Source organism: Leptopilina boulardi, unplaced genomic scaffold (genome assembly GCF_019393585.1).
Source record: "Leptopilina boulardi isolate dan_hultmark-lab unplaced genomic scaffold, ZJU_Lbou_2.1 LbouV2_372, whole genome shotgun sequence".
Taxonomy (NCBI): Eukaryota; Metazoa; Arthropoda; class Insecta; order Hymenoptera; family Figitidae; genus Leptopilina; species Leptopilina boulardi.
Window position 1 is genome coordinate 3,503,637 of NW_026137943.1, and position 7,447 is coordinate 3,511,083.

A 7,447-nucleotide genomic window follows, 5' to 3' on the forward strand; every position below is an offset into this window, starting at 1 on the left:
CGCTAAAGGGATGATCATCCATCACTTTAATGATAGGGGCCTAAGTTATCGGAGGAACATACATTTTGCCACCACAAAAAAAACACTCTTCAAAATAGACACGAGGCAAAATTTCTAAAGTGATCCAATTCAAAGAAAAAAAATTTTTTTTTCTTAGATCAGACTGCTATTTGCATAATATTTAGTACTATAATATTTACAAATTATTATACTAAATATTATAATTATATATCTTCCTATATTACAAAAAGATATCGCCGCCGCTTCCGCCGCCGCCGCTGTTTCAAGAATTCTTGACCTAGGAGGGGGAGTCCCCCCTCCTAAATTTTGAGGTTATGTTCGTTTCAAGGCTCTGAATTTAGCCGCAAGTCCGCCTCCCTCCTCTCATTTCCCCTCCTCCGTCAAAAATGACCGAAATTTTGAGGTTATGTTCGTTTCAAGACTCTGAATATAACCGCAAGTCCCCTCCCCCGCCAGAAATGACCTAATTTTGAGGTTATGTTCGTTTCAAGGCTCTGAATATATCCGCAAGTCCCCCTCCCTCCTCTCATTTCACCTCCTCCATCAAAAATGACCTAAATTTTGAGGTTATGTTCGTTTCAAGGGTCTGAATATAGCCGCAAGTCCCCTCCCCCGCCAGAAATGACCTAATTTTGAGGTTATGTTCGTTTCAAGGCTCTGAATATAGCCGCAAGTCCCCTTCCCTCCTCTGATTTCACCTCCTCCATCAAAAATGACCTAAATTTTGAGGTTATGTTCGTTTCAAGGGTCTGAATATAGCCGCAAGTCCTTCCCCCTTCCCTCATCTCTCTCTGTATTTCCCGCCAAAAATAGGGGGGTTGGCGCGCGAAGCGCGCAGGGGGGCGTAGCCCCTCTAGTATATATATATATATTAATGCTATATTTTTCAGTCAAATTAGCGCAGAAAGTAAAACGGCACTGTTTTTTCTGTTTTTACGAAAAACTAGATCCGAAATTAAAATAGCGTCAAATTATAATAGTGCCATTTTAATAATTGCTCTACTTTTATGGAAAAATAGAGCAAAAACATTTTAATTTCTGTTCTATTTTTACGAAAAACTAGATCCGAAATGAGAATGGCGTCAAATTATAATAGTGCCATTTTAATAATTGTTCTACTTTTATGGAAAAATAGAGCAAAAACATTTGAATTTTTGTTTTAGTTTTTTTTTTTTTGCAGAAACTGAGCAACAACGGCGCCATTTTAATTTCTGTCCAAGTTGTACTAAAAGATAGTAGTAAAAAAAGTGACATATTACTTTCTGCCTTATTTTCACGAAAAACTAGAGCAGAAATTAAAATAACAGCATTTTTTCTATATTTTCCCATAAAACTGGAGCATAAATTAAAATGGCATTTTTTTGGCACTTCTTTTACGAAAAACTAGTGCAGAAATTCACACAGTTATTATTAATTTTTATCAAAAACTGAATTAAAATTTTGGTCAAACGTGAAAAGTGCATTTAAAAAAAAAAAAAAAAAAAAAAAAAAAAAAAAAAACATAACTATTGTATAAAAGGATGAAAAGAATGTTGACCTACATGTTTTTTTGAAAACATATAGGTCAACACTTTCTTTTCATCCTTTTATATACAATATTTATGATTTTTCAAAAAATCCACTTTTCATATTTTTACTTTTGAATCATTTCAGAAATTTTTCCCCATATTCTAAAATATACTCTTGAAATCAGAAAGAAAAAAAAATTACTTTTACAGAAAAAAAATATTAGAAAAATATATTCACAAACTACTCTCACTGGATAGATATTCCCGAGAGGTTTTTTGTAGGAAATTTCAAATTTTTTTTTGTCGACTTTGGTCCATTGTAGTTCGAAGGGTAATGATTCTAACAAAAAAAAGTGACCCATACTTTTTTTTTATATTGAACATATATATTCTGATTGAAATAATAAAAAAAAAAAATTTTTAATTTAAGATTAATTTTCAAACTGTAGAGAAAATTATTATTATTTTAAGAGAATACATAACAAACGACAAAAATGATAAATGTTATATAAAATAGAAAATTATTCTTTATATTATAATCAAAAGGAAAAGTTAATTTAAAGTGAATAAAAAGTTTGAAATGACATCAAACAGAGCTTTTTCAGTATAAACTTTCAAAGTACATTTTACTGCCAACTCGTAATTAGTTGAACTAAAATTCATCTTTATTGAGAGTAATGTTTTTACATAATAATTAAAAAAAAAAATACTTTTTTTTATTTCTTTCTATTAATGTAAAAAATTTAAATTAAATAAATAAATGACAAAATATTAAAATAAAAAATATAAATTTCGAATAAGAAAAATTTTATTAAACTTCTATCAAAGTTTTAATTAAATATTTGAAGCAAAAATATATTAAAAATTTTACTACCACTTTTTAATTAAAAATTTTACAAAACAAAATACATTTGAAAAAAAAGAAAACCTTTTTCCATTTAAATAAATGAAAAAAATTATTCAACACTCGACAAAATGTCGTTTCGTTGTTTTTTTAAAGTAGGTTTTTTTTTTTTTTCAAAAAGAATGTGGGATCTTCTTAACTGAAACGAGTGGCCTTGAAAACAAGGAAAAACTCTTCTCGTTAAAAGTAAACTCATGTAGTTACGTTTTCCGGTTAGATGAAACTCCCAAAAGCAGAATCATTTCCGTTCATTCACCGATCTTTTCTTCGTCTCGAATAGAAAAAAAAGACAAACACAACCACAAAAAAAAAAAAAAAAAAAAAAAAACAGAAGAATAAAATCATCCAAACAGACAAAATATACAGACTCTTTTTATCGTCCATTTCACGTTATTGCTCTGTCTTGTCAGAAGTGAAAACATAAAACAGCGATGCAACATCATTTCGCGAGGAATAGATGCGAGGAAGAGACGGAAAAACTGATCTCTTGTCCCACTTTCTTTACTTTTCTGTAAAGTTTGCCAGAAACCGGCATCCACAAGAGAAAATGGTTCCTTGAAGGGAGTTATATAGAAGGAGGAACAACTGAAACTTTTCAAGTACTCCGATTTGATTTCAAACTACAGTTATTGTTTGTGTACTTCTTATCAAGTGGAATGAAAATGGCTTTTTACAGTTTTAATCTCAAATTGAAGAAGTGCAAAGTTCTTTTTTTTCCACCTGAAATTGAAAAGAATGGAAGATTGAATAAAAATACGAAGACTTTATCTGCATCACTTCGAATGCTGTTGGAAAAAAAAAAAATTATTTTTTTTTTCTTTTTAAAGAAAGTGCTAAGAAAAACTTAAAATACTTTTTTGAAATATAATATAAGAAGAAAATATTTTATCGCAAACAATAATTCTTAAAATTACAAGTCTTTTAAGAGTGCGTAATATTCAATAAAAATCCTTAGAATTTATATTTTATCAAGCATAATTATTTATAATTATATTTTGAGAAAAAATTTCATTTTTCAAATTTATATTATACAAAATTTCAAATTTTTAAACGATGTTTTACTTAACAGAATTTTTAGGTGTTAAATTTTTATTTGGCAGAACTTAAATTCAACGATTTTGTCAAATTTTTTATTTTTACAAATGTTTATTTTATAAAATTTTTAATTCCAAAGACAACGAATTTTCATTTATCCGAAATTGCAAACGCCCAAATAAGCAGTAGACAGAATGGTTTCGGAGAAATTTTTAAAATTGACCGAAATAAATTTTTTATATTAATTAAAATGAAAACTATAAAGAAAATAGTAATTGGTTAATTTTAAAAAATCGCGCCAAAATCTTTCTGTCGATTATTATGTGTTTGGCACATTTGCAAATTTCGGACAAATGAAAAATTCGACGTTCTAAGAATTCAATCAAAATAAAAAATTGTACAAATGAAAATTTGGATAAATTAAGATACGGTTAAATGGAATTTTTCATTCAATTGAATTTTATAATGACAAAAATTCTAATATATGACGAATTTTTATTTACATAAATTTTTATGTGAACGAATTTTTAATTGATAGATTTCTTAAAACGCCGAATTTTCATTCGTCCGATATAGCAAATAGCCGAACAAAAATTCGACAGAAAAATTTTGACGGGATTTTGAATTTTTGTCCAATCAGTAATTATCAAGAAAATTGTGATTGGTAAATTTCTACCCATTAAAAATTCGTTCAAATAAAAATTGGTACAAATAAAAATTCGTACAATATAAAATTCGTTGAATTTTTAATTTTCGTCGTTATCAAAATTCGAATCACATAAAATTCAATTGAATGAAAATGCTGCTAAATAAAAATTCGATAGCCAAAAATTCTGTTAATTCAAAATTCAAAATTCTCTGAAATGCTAATTCGAAAAATGAAAATTCGTCTCAAAAATAATTATGTCTAATAAAAAATTCTTTGAAGTGAAAATTCTAATTTTTTTTTTTCATGGTTTAATCTGTGCTTGAGAGTGACAAAAGAAGAATTTTTTTTTTAAAAAAAAAAACCTCTTTAAGAAAATACTGTATGTATTTATTTATTATTCCTGTTCATATGGAAAATATCGAATCTTTTGAAATTTACGCAAATGCAATAAATTTTTCCTTTTGAGGAGGCAATTTCCAATTTGTCTTGTGAAAGTGACTGGATTCTTTTGAGTTGTGTTTCATGCCAAAATAAAAGTCAAATGGAACTTCTCAAGGAAAACGATACATCTGAAGAAAGAGAAATGCCAAAACGTCTCTCTGAGCAATGAATAAGAACCAGCAAAAATTCAAAAGAAAGAGAAGATATTTCCGATACTGTAAACCATATTGAACGTACAGTGTATAACAAAAGATGTGATGCATTGCATTTCATGGTATACAGGCATCGCAAAATCCCGGGCATAAAATGTGTTGCATTCATACCGCAACGAGTGTTACAAGGAATTGAACCGCAGTGTTCCTCATATCTAGTTTCATATATATATATATATATATATATATATATATATATATATATATATATATATATATATATATATATATATGGGAAAAATCCGCCATTTTTAAGTCTCACCTTCAATTTATATTTATCGACCTGATTTTATATCTTTACCTCACTCATATTCTTCACTAGCATTTCATTATAAACATAAAACTTATACACAATATTAAACAATATTGCCTCATAAAAATATTTCTATTCAACATCAAAAACAAATCAAGCAAAATATTATATAGAAGGTTAAATTTTATGATCAAACTTCAATGTGAAAACACTTCATTATTTATGGAAAATATAGTCAATATTATTTTTGTCCTATATTATTATTCATTACTTAGAATGCTGTTAAAAAATAAAAAATATCCGATTTTTTCGATTTAAATATGCTTTTTTTTTATTTAAATCAAATTTCTCAAAAGTTAATTTTTAAATTATTTGATATATAATACCTAAATATTTAAACAATCCCAGGTTCTAAAATTGTCTAATACGTCAGTATTTTGAAAAAATTATAGACAAAGACCCGAAAAACGTGTTTTTGGGGATTTCTTTCTCTTTGACAACACTTTTCTCAGAATCGAGACGTTCTAAGCAATTTCGGGACCCGGAATCGAGTTCAGCGGTCAAAATTGTATTGGACTCGACTACAATATCAAAAATAACAAAAAAAAATTTTTTTTTTAGATTTCTACCCCCTCTTTTTTCAAAATTTTTTTTTTTTTTATTTTTGATATTGGAGTCGTTTCCAATGTAAATTTGGCAGCTGAACACGATCCCGGATTCCAAAATTGCATGGAAGGTCAGAATTTTAAGAAAAGTAGGGATAAAAATCCAAAAAACATGTTTTTTGGGGTTATAAATTTTTCTTTCTCTTTACCTAAATGTTTCTCAAAATCCTGACGTTATAGGTAATTTTAGGACTCGGGATTGTGTTCAGCGGACAAAAGTATATTAAAAACGACTACAATATCAAAAATAACGAAAAATTTTATTTTTTTGAGGTTTCTACCCCCACTTTTTTCAATTTTTTTTTTATTATTATTTTTGATATTGGAGTCGTTTTCTATGCGATTTTTTCCGCTGAACATGATCCCGATTCCCAAAATTTTCAGGAACGTCAGGACTTTGAGAAAAGTGTAGGTGAAAAGAAAAAAAAATATTAAAAATTTAAGACCTCACGGAAGTCTCTGGCACATCAAAATTAAAGAGAAAAAACATCTGGAAATTAAAATTTTATATTTCCAAAAGATAAATAACTTCATATAAAACGTCAGTTGGATATTAACATTAAAACAAAAATCAGAAACAAAAATCAATACTAATTTATTCATTTTTCAATACATACATTTTTTTAAGACAATACTATTTCAATACAATGGGATTTTTCAGCTGAAATGCAATATTGAAGTTTTTAAAAATTTAAAAATCTCTCTCCCTTTCTCTCTCTTTTACCGGTTCATAAATTTCAAAAGATTTTCAATATTTTTTCGCCCTTCTTTCAATTTTTCAATTCTAAGTTTCAAGGGAGAAAAGCTAACGACCTAGATTTTTCCTCAAGTTTTCAAAAGTGATATTGACACGATATAAAAGCAAAAATTTCATGCTTGACATGTGAAAAATAAAATTGAAGCAACTAAAGCGAAGCGAGAAGATTTTTTTTTCCTCTCTCTTTTTTTTCAAAGTAACGAGTACAAATGCTGTGTTAAGTGCCAGTTTTACTTTGAGTATATGTACGTTGTAGACTGAATAATCTTTCGTCCTCTCTCTCTATATATATACATATACATGAAAAGTATGAAGTTTTTTGCTGTTTTTAACTCGTAGTGAGGACTATTAAAAAAAAAACGTCACTCGACTTGTTATTATTCTTCACGGATGGAGAACCTCAGCAACGAAAAGAGGAATAATAAGTAGAGAAACATGTTTCAACTCATAACATAGAAGGTTGATATTTAATTTTCTGCGACTGTTCAACGGGGTTATCTTATTCCACTTGAAATAGAATGCATTTTGATTAAAGGTATAGCTATACTTAATAGAATAACAACAATCGGTTTCTCACTCTACATGAGGTATATTAATGAAATTTGTTTCCGTGAAGAATTAAATTAAATCCTTAATCATAGACTTTATATAACATATGCGCAAGACCAAAAAAATTGAGGATTTTGAGAAAAATTTGGGACATAAAATTTAAAAAAAAGTGTTTTTATAGGTTATTAATATTTTTCTCTCTTTATCTACATTTTTCTTAAAATCCTGATGTTCCAGGAAAATTTGAGACTCGGAATCGTGTTCAGCGGACAAAAGTACATTGAAAACGACAACAATATCATAAAAAACAAAAAATTTTATTTTTTTGATGTTTCTACCCCCACTTTTTTCCAAATTCTCTAATTTTTTTATTTTTTTTATTATTCTTGATACTGGAGTCGTTTTCAATGTAATTTTGTTCTCTAAACACAATCCCGAGTCCCAAAATTGCCT